A 12,417-nucleotide genomic window follows, 5' to 3' on the forward strand; every position below is an offset into this window, starting at 1 on the left:
TGCCCCAACCCCCTGCCCTGATCCTACTGCCACCCTCTGAACCCCTTGATCCCAGCCCGGAGCATCCTCTAGCACCCCAAATCCCTCATCCCCAACCCCACCCCAGAGCCTGCACCCCCAGCCAGAGCCTGCATCCCTTTCCGCACCCCAACTCTCTTCCCCATCCCTGATCCCCCTCCCACCCTCTGAACCTCAAACTCCCACCCTCCCTCAGTCCCAGCCAAGAGCACCCTCTTACACCTCAAACTCCTCATCCCCAGCTGTAACGAAGTGGGAAAGTTCTTAATGTTCTCTCTGAATACTGTGTGGGTGCCTCAGTTTCCCCTAGGCATTTCTTAAGTATCTAGGTGGTGGGATAAGGGTGTGATTGTTGCAGAGCCCTCGAGGGCCAGTGTGATGGCGTCTGCACAGAGAATGGCCAACACTCTGTCTCCGGGCAACTGATGACCTTCCTCTGCAAAGATGCCAACTGAAGGTGTTCGAAAACAAAGAGATCAGGTGACCTCCTGGCCCAGGAAAGAGACAAAGGCCAGAGGAGTGGCCAGAGAGTTTCAGTTTTGAGCTGGCTGGGGAAATGGAGGGAGGCCCAGGTGGGGCTCTGGTCTCCTTGGCCCCAAGATGGACCTGACTGAGGGGTCCTTTTTTCCATACCTACAAGCTCTGTTTTAGACTGTGTTCCTGTCGTCTAATAAACCTTCTGCTCTCCTGGCTAGCTGAGAGTCACGTCTGACTGCGGAATTGGGGTGCAGGGCCCTCTGGCTTCCCCAGGACCCCGCCTGGGCGGACTCACTGTGGGAAGCGCACGGTGTGAGAAGGGGATGCTGAGTGCTCTGAGGTCAGACCCAGGAAGGTCGAAGCTGTGTAAGGTGTGAGCTTCTTGCCCTGGAGACAGTCTGCTCACAGAGAGGAGGCTCCCCCAGTGTCCTGCCTAGCTTCGTATGGAGTAGTTCCAGAGCATCGCTCTGTGACTCCGTGACACCAGCCCCACCCCAGAATCTGTACCCCCAGCCAGAGCCTTCACCCCCCGCCCCACACACTCTACTCCCCAGCCCGGAGCCCCCTCCCACACCTTGAACTCCTCATTTCTGGCCCCACCCTAGAGCCCTCACCCCCTCCCACACCCCAGCCCCAATTTTGTGAGCATTCATGGCCCGCCATACAATCTCTATTCCCAGATGTGGCCCTCGGGCCAAAGAGTTTGTCCTAGAGCAGGAGTGGGCATGGTGCCTGGGGGAAAACTCTACTGCCCACCCTGTTTCCTAACTGTGCCGATGCTACGGATGGACTCAGGCACCCATGAGGCGCATTAGGACTCAAACCATATAATGCCTCCTTTGGGGGCCGTCTCCGTAGACCGACGGCAGGTTGAGAAGGCTTATACTGAACAGCCGTCTAATGTGAGAGCCGGGCTCTCCAGCTCTAGGCCGGAAAATGCCCCTGTGCACCTGTTCTGAGGAGAAGGGCCGTCAAACTGTCACAGTGAAACTCTGCCATTCTTCATTTGTAACTGGGTTGTTCAATGAAGGGGTTTGGGTTGGTTGATTTTTTATTTATTTTTGTCTGTTGTGAAGTTTGACATAAAATGTAGGCTCCAAGTGTGAAGTGGCGCAGTGTGGCTCCAGGGCTGGGCGTGCTGCATGCTGGTGCCTGCCCTGCAAGAGGACAGGAACAGGGAGCATCTCGGCCAGGCAGCAATGGCGCATGTGGCCGCTGCACTGGCTGCCGGCAGCGCTGCTTGTCTGCTGCCGGGAACTCTGGGGTACATCTAGAGGACTTCTGGGACCTGAGTCAAGCCAGGGCCACGTGCACGCAGGAAAGCAATAGGGCCCAGACCCTAGGACCCAGCGCAACACAGGCTTGGGCCCTCCAGCCCTGCAGGTTCCTGGGAGCCTGGCTCCGAGCCCTAGGTTAGGGCATTTGCAGTGTGGACACAAGGTGGGTTTGGCTTGAGTCTGGGCTCACGCTGCTGTGTAGAATTACCCTAAACTCCGTCTCTTAGACATGGCCAATTCCCCTGCTTGTCTAGCGTCCTGTCTCTGACAGGGGTCAGAACCGGATGCTTCAGAGGAAGGTGCAAGACACCCCTACCCCTTGGGGAAGTTCATCCCTAACACCCTGTGAAGGATCGCAGATCTTGCATCCATGCCTACGGGCCCCCAGGGTGGATGTCATGGCCCAAGTCCTGCCAACAGCTCACCAGAGTAACTGCTGCTTCCGGGAGCTGCTTGAGGTAAGCGCCGACTGGAGCCTACACCCCTGAGCCTCTCCCCATGCCCCTGCCCCAGTCCTGATCCCCCTCCCATCCTCTGAACCCCTTGATCCCAGCCCAGAGCACCCTCCTACACCCCAAAACTCCTCATCCCCAGAGCCTGCACCCCCAGCCAGAGCCCCCCGGTGCCCCAATCTCCTGCTCCAGCCCAGAGCCCCCTCCCATACCCTGAACTCATTTCTGGCCCCACCCCAGAGCCCGCACCCCCAGCCAGAGCCCACACCCCCTCCCACACCCCAACCCCAATTTCATGAGCTTTCATGGCCCGCCATATAATTTCCACACCCAGATGTGGCCCTTAGGGCAAAAAGCTTGCCCACCCCTAATCTAAGACATGAAATCACAAACATCTGTCCCAAAAAGCTAAGTTTGCTGTAATCTGTTTAAAGCAAAACTGCTGGGAATTTGGCAAGCTGTTGGCATATAGACTTAAGCAAAAAGCGAACAGAAAGAAGATTGCTACCATGACAAATAGCAACAATAAGTTATATACAACACAGTCAGATATTCAAAGAATTTCAACAGTTTTATGTAGCTGATGAGGGAAGATAGTCCACTAGAAAGTTATCTAGGTTGTCTCTGCCACAGATCTCGGACTCTCAAAAGGAACTTTTAGATGCTTCTCTAGAAATCACAGAACTGACTCAGGCTATAACAGAAATAAAGGGTGGAAAGATTCCTGGTGCAGATGGGTTCCCAACTGAATTTTACAAAATGTTATCTGAAATTTTAACACCTAGATTATTGAATATGTTCAGTGAGGCCCAGGATGAGCTAACCCTCCCACCTACTCTTAAAGGAGCTGTAATTTCTGTTATTCCTAACCTGGGAAAGACCTTGAACTATATAGTAATTACAGGCCAATTTCTTTAATCAATTGTAATGCTAAAATTTTAGCTGAAGTTCTTGCTGTATGAGAGAACTTTGTCCAATCCCATATTATACACATAAATCAGGTAGGTTTACTTTATAATAGACAAGGCTCAGATAATTTGCATCAACTGATTGATATTATTGCCCTTAGGTGTCATTTCTTTACACACTGTAAAGGCCTTTGACTGCATAGTCTGGGACTGTCTTTTTCCTGTGTTAGCAAAATTTGGATTTGGTGACCCATGTATTGCTTGGATGAATCTTTTATATTCTATCCCAATTTCTAGGGTAGTTACCAATGGTATTATTTCTACCCCATTTCCATTACAGAATGATACGAGGCATGGCTACCCCCTTCCTCCTCTGTTTGATTTAGCTCTAAAACCTTTAGCCATTGCCATCCGAGCTAGTTAATATATTCACGGGATCAAGGTGGTCCGAAAAGAGCACAAAATTATGCTCTGTGGATGATGCTCTTGTATTTGTGTCTAAGCCTGAGGTTACCATCACTAACCTTCTAACCACTATTAATAAATCTGGATTCCTCAGGATATCAAATTAATTGGGGGAAAATCAGAAATCTTAGGCATTAACAAATATGCCCACAAAGGCCTTTCCTCAAATTGGGAATTTCAAGGGCAATCATCTTATATGAAATATTTAAGAATACCAATTCTCAAAACTATTCAGGACATTCCTAAGATAAATACAGATCCAATTAATGCCCAAGTGGCTGACAATTTGGGGAGATAGAGTGTGTTAACCCTCAGTTTGTTTATTGGATAAAATTAATATACCGACAATGAATGTCCTTCCCAGAATTTTGTTATGTCCTGTGGGGGCTCCCTATTTCTATTCCTCAAACTCATTTTAAAAAAATTCAATAATATTTTCAGAATGTTCCTTAGGAGTGCAGGTAAGAAACCTAGACTGGTTCTGAACAAATTACAGCTCCCCCTGTCTCTGGGAGGATTTCATTTTCCCAACTTGGAAAATTATCATATCTCCTTTTTGTTAAGCCCGACATCTTGGTGGCTGTTAGATATGACCCCACAGACCCCACCTTGGGTTCAGACTGAACAAGAATTAGTATACTCTCTCCCACTTTCAGGCATTGTAGGATCACATTATTATAGATTTGATGGCTCCAGAGCTCCCACAATAGCATTTGTGAGGCAAGCTTGGTCAAATTTAGCTAAAAAAATTCTGCTTCCATCCATTTTTCCATGTAGATGTGGTCCCCTGGAGCAATCCTATCCTTAAAATCAGCAGCAAAACTTTAATGTGGAGGGACTGGATGGCCACAGGAATTATGACTGTGTCACAGCTAACTAACAAGGATAAATTTAAACCACTTGTAGACCTTCAACAACAATTTGGCATGCCCTGCTCTGGACCATGGAAATATCTTCAGTTAAAGCATTGACTTCTACATGTATTTGCACTGGATGCATTGAGAGCTCCAGAACGTTTATTATTTTGAAGGAAATGTCCTGGATTTTCTCAGCCAGTAGTATCCTTTTATTATTGTCTGGTCCAAAGAACTCTGCCAAAGATTGCGAACTTTCTACTGAAATTTGGGACTGAAATTTGGATACACAGCTATCTCTGGCCCAGTGGAATACAATTTTATCTAATGTTTAAAAAGCAACTATAGACCTGAGACTACAGCTCATTCACCAAAAGACACACTTTTTTGAATATAGTTGTCCCCATATAGGCTAATGGTAATGGGTCTCATAAATACTGACCACTGTTGGAAATATAATTCCCTTGGTGTTACATTAGCTCATATGTTTTGGGAGTGCCCCTGTATAAAGAATTTCTGGTATGAGGTGGGTCAAAGGACCAATTTGATATTGTATGCTAAACTGGAGCCCTCCCACTTAAGTTTCATTCTTGTATATATTCTGGATAGCTGGAGATTACCTGGTAACAAGGCAGCATGGTTCCAATGTGCATCTTTGATTGCTAAAAAGTTAATCCTGCAAAAATGGTCAATCCCCACCAAATAGTGATGCCTGGCTCAGTGATACAGCTGACCTTGCAGCTAATGAACAACTGGCATTCTACAGAAGGGGTATGCCTGAAAAATTCAAAACAATTTGGAATGACTCTTTAAGAGGTCTATGATTAATGTATACTCTGAAGAAAGATATCTTACTTCACTGCTTTTATCCTACTGTCTTTACTTTTGTATTATGTTGAATCTGGTGTTTTGGTATATTTGTTGTATTTGAAAAATGAATACAAAGTTATAAACAAAAACAAACCAACAAGATGGTTCTCATTGCCTGGATGAAAATCTACAGGCAGGTTCCTGGGAGAAGACCATGGATGAGATGTGCCAAGGTGAGAAACGTGATCAAACAGGTCATGAACCACCAGTTCTTTACCAAAAAGGACTCCAGTTATTCCTACAGGAGTCAGTCCTGTCTGTATCTATTATGGATAGTTTAACAATTATCTGGAGTCCAGGTATCTGTTCTGAGCTCACGTGCGCTGCACAGTCCTTATCAACTTTCATGATCTGACCACCACATGGAGCAGTGAGGAGGACCTCAGAGACACTTCATTTCTAGGGAGCCCTGGGGATTTTCTTCCCAGGCCCTATACAGAAGTATTTCATTTCTATTCTAGTCTCTGCCATCAAGACATGAAGCCCTATTTGCTTCAAGGACTTTTCATAGATTCATAGAATCCATGGCCAGAAGGGACCATTGTGATCATCTAGTCTGATCTCCTGTATAACACAGGCCAGAGAATTGCGCCAAAATAATTCCTAGCAAGACAAATATCCAATCTTGATTTAAACATTCTCAATAATGGAGAATCCACCACGAGTCTTGGTAAATTGTACCAATGGTTAATCACCATCGCTGCTAACTGTTTATGCCTTATTTCCAGTCTGAATATGTCTAGCTTCAATTTCCAGCCACTTAAATGCTCTGTCCCCAGATTGGTGATGCATGCAAGATATAAAACACAGTTGCTGGAATACATACAATTAAGGACTATTCCACTAAGGTGACAGACCCATATGTAAGCCATACATCATCAAGATGTTCTTTGGGGAGGGATCTCATCTTTTCTTTTCAGACCCCACTTACAGTCCTACAGAATCTCTTCACCCAAACAACTGTAATGTATTATTTTCCCTTCTACAGGACGTGGTTCTATTTTCATGTCTGCTGCTGACTCGCTGCATGACCTGGGTCAAACTGTTCTCTCTCTCTGTGTGCTTGTTTTCCCATCTGTACAATAGGGATAAGGACCGGCACTGATGTAGCCTCGCTGTTGTTAGTGCATTCGATCCCACAGCTCTCATAGCTCTTTACAAACATGAAGGCTTTAAGTCTCATTAAATCTTTGTGAAGTAAGCCATTGTTTTCTCCCCATTTTACAGACAGGGAAATTGAGGCACAGAGCAAGTTTCACAACATGTTTATGGCAGAGCCAAAGCTAGAACCCAGATCACCCAGTCCGACACATTAGCCACAAAGCCAGTTTTGTCCCTGCTTTTGTCAGTGGGAACATTCCCTAGTGTTTGATATTCTGTGGGGCCACATTTCTTAGGGACACCGGCAAGGGGCATTTTTGTTTTGGTTGCTACTCTTCAGCAGACCTTTTATTTCCATACTGCAAGATCCCTGCTGCGCTGGTGATCACCGTGTGCGCGATGGCACGTCTACCTTGGGAGAGACGCGCGGTGCAGACAGGCACAGTGAAGCAGCCAGTCTGGGTACCAATTTATACAGAAGCCCAACTTCAAAAGAAACACACACCAGAACATTTGGACTAAAAGCTCTAGAATCTCAGCGGTGCAGCTCTCGCCATCACAGAGCCACAAGCCTTCTCAGGGGGGCGGCACAACTGCTCGGAAAGCCAAGGTGTGCAAAGAGGAGAGGGACAAATTAAGGGAGGGGGCAGCTGCACTCTAGACAGAATCATCTTTTCACAGGCGGAGTCACAAAAGCAGCATTGTCTGGTGGCTAGAGCAGGAGCCTGGGGGTCAGGACTCCTGCGCTAGTTCCCTTTCTGCCCATAACCTTGGGCAAGTTAGCCACATGGAGGACAAGTATCTCCCCCCTGTAAAATGGGGCAGGGAGGCTTTGTAAAGCACTGGACCATCAGAGAGAGGAGCCATAGAAGCAGACCGTTGTGTTTAAAAACAAAAAGGAAGGTGTAGGCAGGGCCAAATCCTGCGAGGCTGGGCCATGGGCGCCTCTGCAGAAGGATTGCAGGAATTCCCCAGAATCCCCCTGCCTTATGGGGAGCTGGGCCCTCCCCGGCTGTGGCTAGAGGTGGACTGGAACCAGAAAGGTTTCAGAGTAACAGCCGTGTTGGGGACACTGGGCATGACTACTAGGTAACTCGAGGGGATGGAAGACCACGAGTGTCGATGAAGCCCCCTCGCACTAGGCCCAAGTATCCTTGCCCCCCCCCCCGCCTGGAGGCGCACACAGCAGTTATGCTGAGGATCTGCAACAATATGTTGCAGAGTCAGACTGCCTGAAACTAAACAAGGCCAAACAGGGCAGATATGGAAGAACAATGCTGAATAAAGCAGCTTTATGTATAGTTTAACAAATGATACAAAAAACAAGGAAACTAGCTGGGAACTGGATTGGCCGGCTATATGGATACTTAGGGCAGCTTGCTATTGGTAAGTATGCTGAAGAAAGGATGTATAAAAGCCTGTGTAACTTTCTGCTCTGCTTTCCACAGTATGCATCTGATGAAGTGAGCTGTAGCTCACGAAAGCTCATGCTCAAATAAATTGGTTAGTCTCTAAGGTGCCACAAGTCCTCCTTTTCTTTTTGCGAATACAGACTAACACGGCTGCTACTCTGAAACCTTTCTGCTCTGTGTACAGGATTTGAGATTCTAATCTCCCTGTACCTTTTTGAAGCTTCAAATAAACTTTTCTGCTTCTCCACCCCGTTGCGATTATTGGGTGAAGCATACTGGGTAGCGAACCCCCCCCGCCACCGCTGTTGCTCGCCTCTGGCACTGTGTGCTGGCAACAGCCGTGTTAGTCTGTATTCGCAGGAAGAAAAGGAGGACTTGTGGCACCTTAGAGACTAACCAATTTATTTGAGCATGAGCTTTCGTGAGCTACAAATAAATTGGTTAGTCTCTAAGGTGCCACAAGTCCTCCTTTTCTTGGAACCAGAAAGAGAGCACAGTGGGGAGTGGCACAGGGAAAGATAGCTCAGTGACTGAGCCCAGCTGCTTAGACACCTGCTGAAGCAGATGCAATCAACAGGCTCCTAGCCTAGGTCTGAACTGGCTGCAGTCTTTGACCCGAAACTCCTCTGCAGGGCGGGACAGTGGGCGTTAAAACAGGCTAGTTTTACTGGCATCAGGGAGGCAATCAGAGCCGTCCTGAATTCTCCACCCTGCTACATTGCCCAAGGTGAGGAGCAGTTTCTATTGCCCCTAGCCCCAGCTCTCTCCTTTATTGGCTGCCCAGCACAGGGAGTTCTGAGAGGCCTAGTGCAAAGATAAACCGAGTGGTTTTGAGGAAGGGAGGCCCAGAGGGGAACACACATGCAGTCCCCAGGAAAGGGCTCTCTACTATCACTGCACATGGGAGTGTCCAAGTGGGGGAATTCAGAAGAGGCGACAGCCAGATTGCTAGCTCTAGTAAGCGCACGTTTACCTCAAAGCACTACCCCTTACTAATGACCTGCAGCCCCCTCCACTAGTCCAGCCTTGGCCTCCCCACCCCCACTGCTCTGCCAGGGCCCTTGGGAAAGGATCTGCAGCCCCTCCCCTGCAATTCCCCTTGATCCTCCCCACTTTTGCACTCTGAGGAGCAAGATTACAGGAGCAATTCAAGTGCCTGCACGGGTTTGCTTCTGCCTTGATGGAATTTTGCTCCACCCTTGGGGCACTTAAACACTAGCCTAGCTGTGGTGGGTGTGCCCATGCTGAGCGAGAGAAGACACCCAATCAAACAGCCAGAGAAGCTGGTTTGGCAGGTTTCATTGCAGAAACCACCCCCACACTCTCAGCCTGCTAAATCAAGCAGTATCTCGAAAACACTGACCATAGCCCTAGCCTGGCTGGGGGGCTGGAACAGTTTGTACAGTGAGGGTGCTGAGAGCTACTGAACCAATCTGTAAACCCTGTATGTGATGGAACCACTTCAAGCCAGGGCAGCTCCCCTTCCCCGGCCGCCCTAGTTCCAGCACCTATGAGCCTGACTCCCATTGCAGCCCATGGCACAGGGCTACTACAGAAGGAAGGAGACAGCAACAGCCCAGTATTTTGTCATTGTGCTTTAAGCACCGACTGAGCACAGACCCTGACAGCTCACCGTGTAAACAACCACAGTTGTGGGGAAACTAGAGGCAGGGAGGGTCTGGTCTAAGAGCGTCTCTTAAAATCCAGGTTTCAGAGTAACAGCCGTGTTAGTCTGTATTCGCAAAAAGAAAAGGAGTACTTGTGGCACCTTAGAGACTAACCAATTTATTAGAGATGCCTTTCCCACCAGTTTCTGAGTCAGGCCCTAGCAATCCAGGAGGGCTCCACAGGAATGATGTGATTGCAGTCTTAGGCTGGGAGCTCTGAGGCAGGGAGCTTGGCCCCTGGTTTGTATATACCGCACTGGGCGCACTACAAATAGCGGTTTTGTCTTTTCCTTTCCTTTCCTACTGCCCAGCAGAGATGTGGCTGAACAAACATGCAAGGACACAAAAGCTTTTAGGACTTTTCCCCAGGGCTTAAATTCAGATCAGGTCCCATCTGTGCTACAGATGGAAACAGTGGTATAATCAGACCCTCTGACTTAGTTTTATTTGCAGCGTAGATTTGGCCCCGAGAGTGTATCCTGTCACATATGCAGATTTGGCTCTAAGTTACACTTGTATAAATCCAGAGTAACTACATAAAGCTGCCTAGAATTTCTTAAAACTTGTTTTTCATCAAAGCGCCTTTGTTGTCTGCAGTTCACCTACTTATGCCTCACTCTGCTCAGCAACATGCTTCAGGGTCATCAGAGAGACTGTTTACATCCAAGCAAGCTACTTTGTGGCTACAGCAAAGAGCTGTTTGCTTCGCTGCCGGGTGCAGGGGAGGGCCCCTGAGACACACCAGTGTGATGGAGTTTAGATGAGTGAAATCAGTCAGGCTTTGGGGAAGTTAGCCTAACACTTCAGAGCTCATATTTGAAATGAAATGCTGGGGAGTTTAATTGATTTTAACTTTCTGTTTCCAGGCGCTAGGCTCAGCTCTGTGTTAAAGTCACTGGCCATAGCAAATCATGTAGAGCTGACAAGAGTGAAAGGTGTTAGGATATAGATATTCAGGCCTGTCTATAAAGGCCTATACTCTAAGAATTTAGGTGTATTCTTATCACTTAGCTAGTTCTAGAGGTATAAAAGAAAGAATCAAAATCACTGTCTGCTGGTATAAGGGCCTTCTCTTACTGTGACAGTCTGAGGCCCTGTTCTCAGGCTAAGGCCTTTGGCTAAACAGCAGAGGCTGCCATAAGCTGGGAAGCGACCGGTCACATCCTCACGTTCCAAACTAGTCATATTGAAATAAGGTGCTATTGGGCTGTTAGGATACAATCCTGTCCTGATAGTGCCTTTCGCCTCCAGAGAAAGGGAAGTGCCTAGAAAATGCAAAAGGAAACTTAGTTTGATAGCATCCTGTCTGGCAAGAACTCACTTATCAATAGCTGGGATGTGAAATACTCACTTCTGTATTGTTTTGTCATTATAGTTCCCACTTTGCTATTTGTTTATTGGCATGGTCTCTGTCTGGTTCTGTGATTGTTTCTGTCTGCTGTATAATTAATTTTGCTGGGTGTAAACTAATTAAGGTGGTGGGATATAATTGGTTAAATAATCATGTTACAATATGTTAAGATTGGTTAGTTAAATTTCAGTAAAATGATTGGTTAAGGTATAGCTAAGCTGAACTCAAGTTTTACTATATAGTCTGTAATCAATCAGGAAGTAAGGGGGGGGATTGGAATTATGTTTTGCTAAGGGGCGGAAATGGGAACAGGGACACAGGTGTAAGGCTCTGTGGTGTCAGAGCTGGGAAGGGGGACACTAAGGAAGGAAATGGGAATCATGCTTGCTGGAAGATCACCCCAATAAACATCGAATTGTTTGCACCTTTGGACTTCGGGTATCATTGCTCTCTGTTCATGCGAGAAGGACCAGGGAAGTAAGCGGGTGAAGGAATAAGCCCCCTAACAGTGAGTTTCCTTTACAAAATTGCCATTAGAGATGGGTTCCAACTGCAAAATTCAGTTCTAGAGCTGCCCTCCCTCAGTTTAGCACTTGAAGGCTGATTCTTTAAGAAGCACCTATAAAAGTAAATAGGAATTTTTTAACATTGCTCCCTCATTCCAGGGGAGCTTTAAGTACTTCTGGACACATCCGTCCCTTGGAAACACTACAGCAGGGTCTGAAAGGCCCTTCTATTGCCTCTCCTGGCTTCCAGGGAGGTGTGCAGACAAAATGGGTCAGACCGTACTTTTTCCAGCTCAAAAAGTACATTGTTTTTCAGCTGTGGGCTAGCATCGAGGGATTCCCTCTCCCTCCACCACAACCCAGTTAAATCAAAGCCACAGTTTCACCGTATTAAACACTCACCTTTGGGGAGTGGGAGGTGTTTGCTCCTCAGCAACAGAGAAAGTCACTGGGATTCAGCCACACATAGAGACGACTCCCTGGTGCTCCCCTACCAGGAAGAAGACAACTCTCCACTCCCCAGGTAGAGCCTCCTTGAAATATGCAGCAGCCGCTTTCATTTCAGGGCGGCTCGCTTAACCCTTTGTGGGCCACACGCTGGAAGGCAAACAGAGGGTGGAAAAAAAAGAAAAGGAGGACTTGTGGCACCTTAGAGACTAACCAATTTATTAGAGCATAAGCTTTCGTGAGCTACAGCTCACTTCCTCAGATGCATCTCATCTCAGCTGTAGCTCACGAAAGCTTATGCTCTAATAAATTGGTTAGTCTCTAAGGTGCCACAAGTCCTCCTTTTCTTTTTGCGAATACAGACTAACACGGCTGTTACTCTGAAACCGGAAAAAAAAGGTAACTTTGGGGAACTGGAACTTGGGCAATTAACCCTTTGGGAAACAGGACTTGGGCAATTATGCTGGCAATTAAACATACAGGAAGACTGAGAGCAGGCCAGAAAATACTCCTTATACCTGGGGGAACCCTAAAAAATTAATAGGTAGGAGAGACAAGTCTCTGTATTGCAAGGGGATGGGGCTGATCTAAAACAGCCTTGCACATTTCTTT

General features: G+C 47.3%; 1 protein-coding gene across 1 annotated transcript in view; it reads right to left on the reverse strand.

Annotated features, from left to right (window-relative positions):
* TJP3 (tight junction protein 3) overlaps positions 1-11,844 on the reverse strand; it is a 59,891-nt gene extending 48,047 nt beyond the window's left edge. The window contains exon 1 of the mRNA XM_073324097.2: positions 11,761-11,844. The gene's annotated coding sequence lies outside the window, so the exon portion shown is untranslated. The remainder of the gene's footprint in view (positions 1-11,760) is intronic.
* Between the last annotated feature and the right edge of the window lie 573 nt (positions 11,845-12,417).

The sequence above is a fragment of the Lepidochelys kempii genome, chromosome 25, assembly GCF_965140285.1.
Source record: "Lepidochelys kempii isolate rLepKem1 chromosome 25, rLepKem1.hap1, whole genome shotgun sequence".
NCBI lineage: Eukaryota > Metazoa > Chordata > Testudines > Cheloniidae > Lepidochelys > Lepidochelys kempii.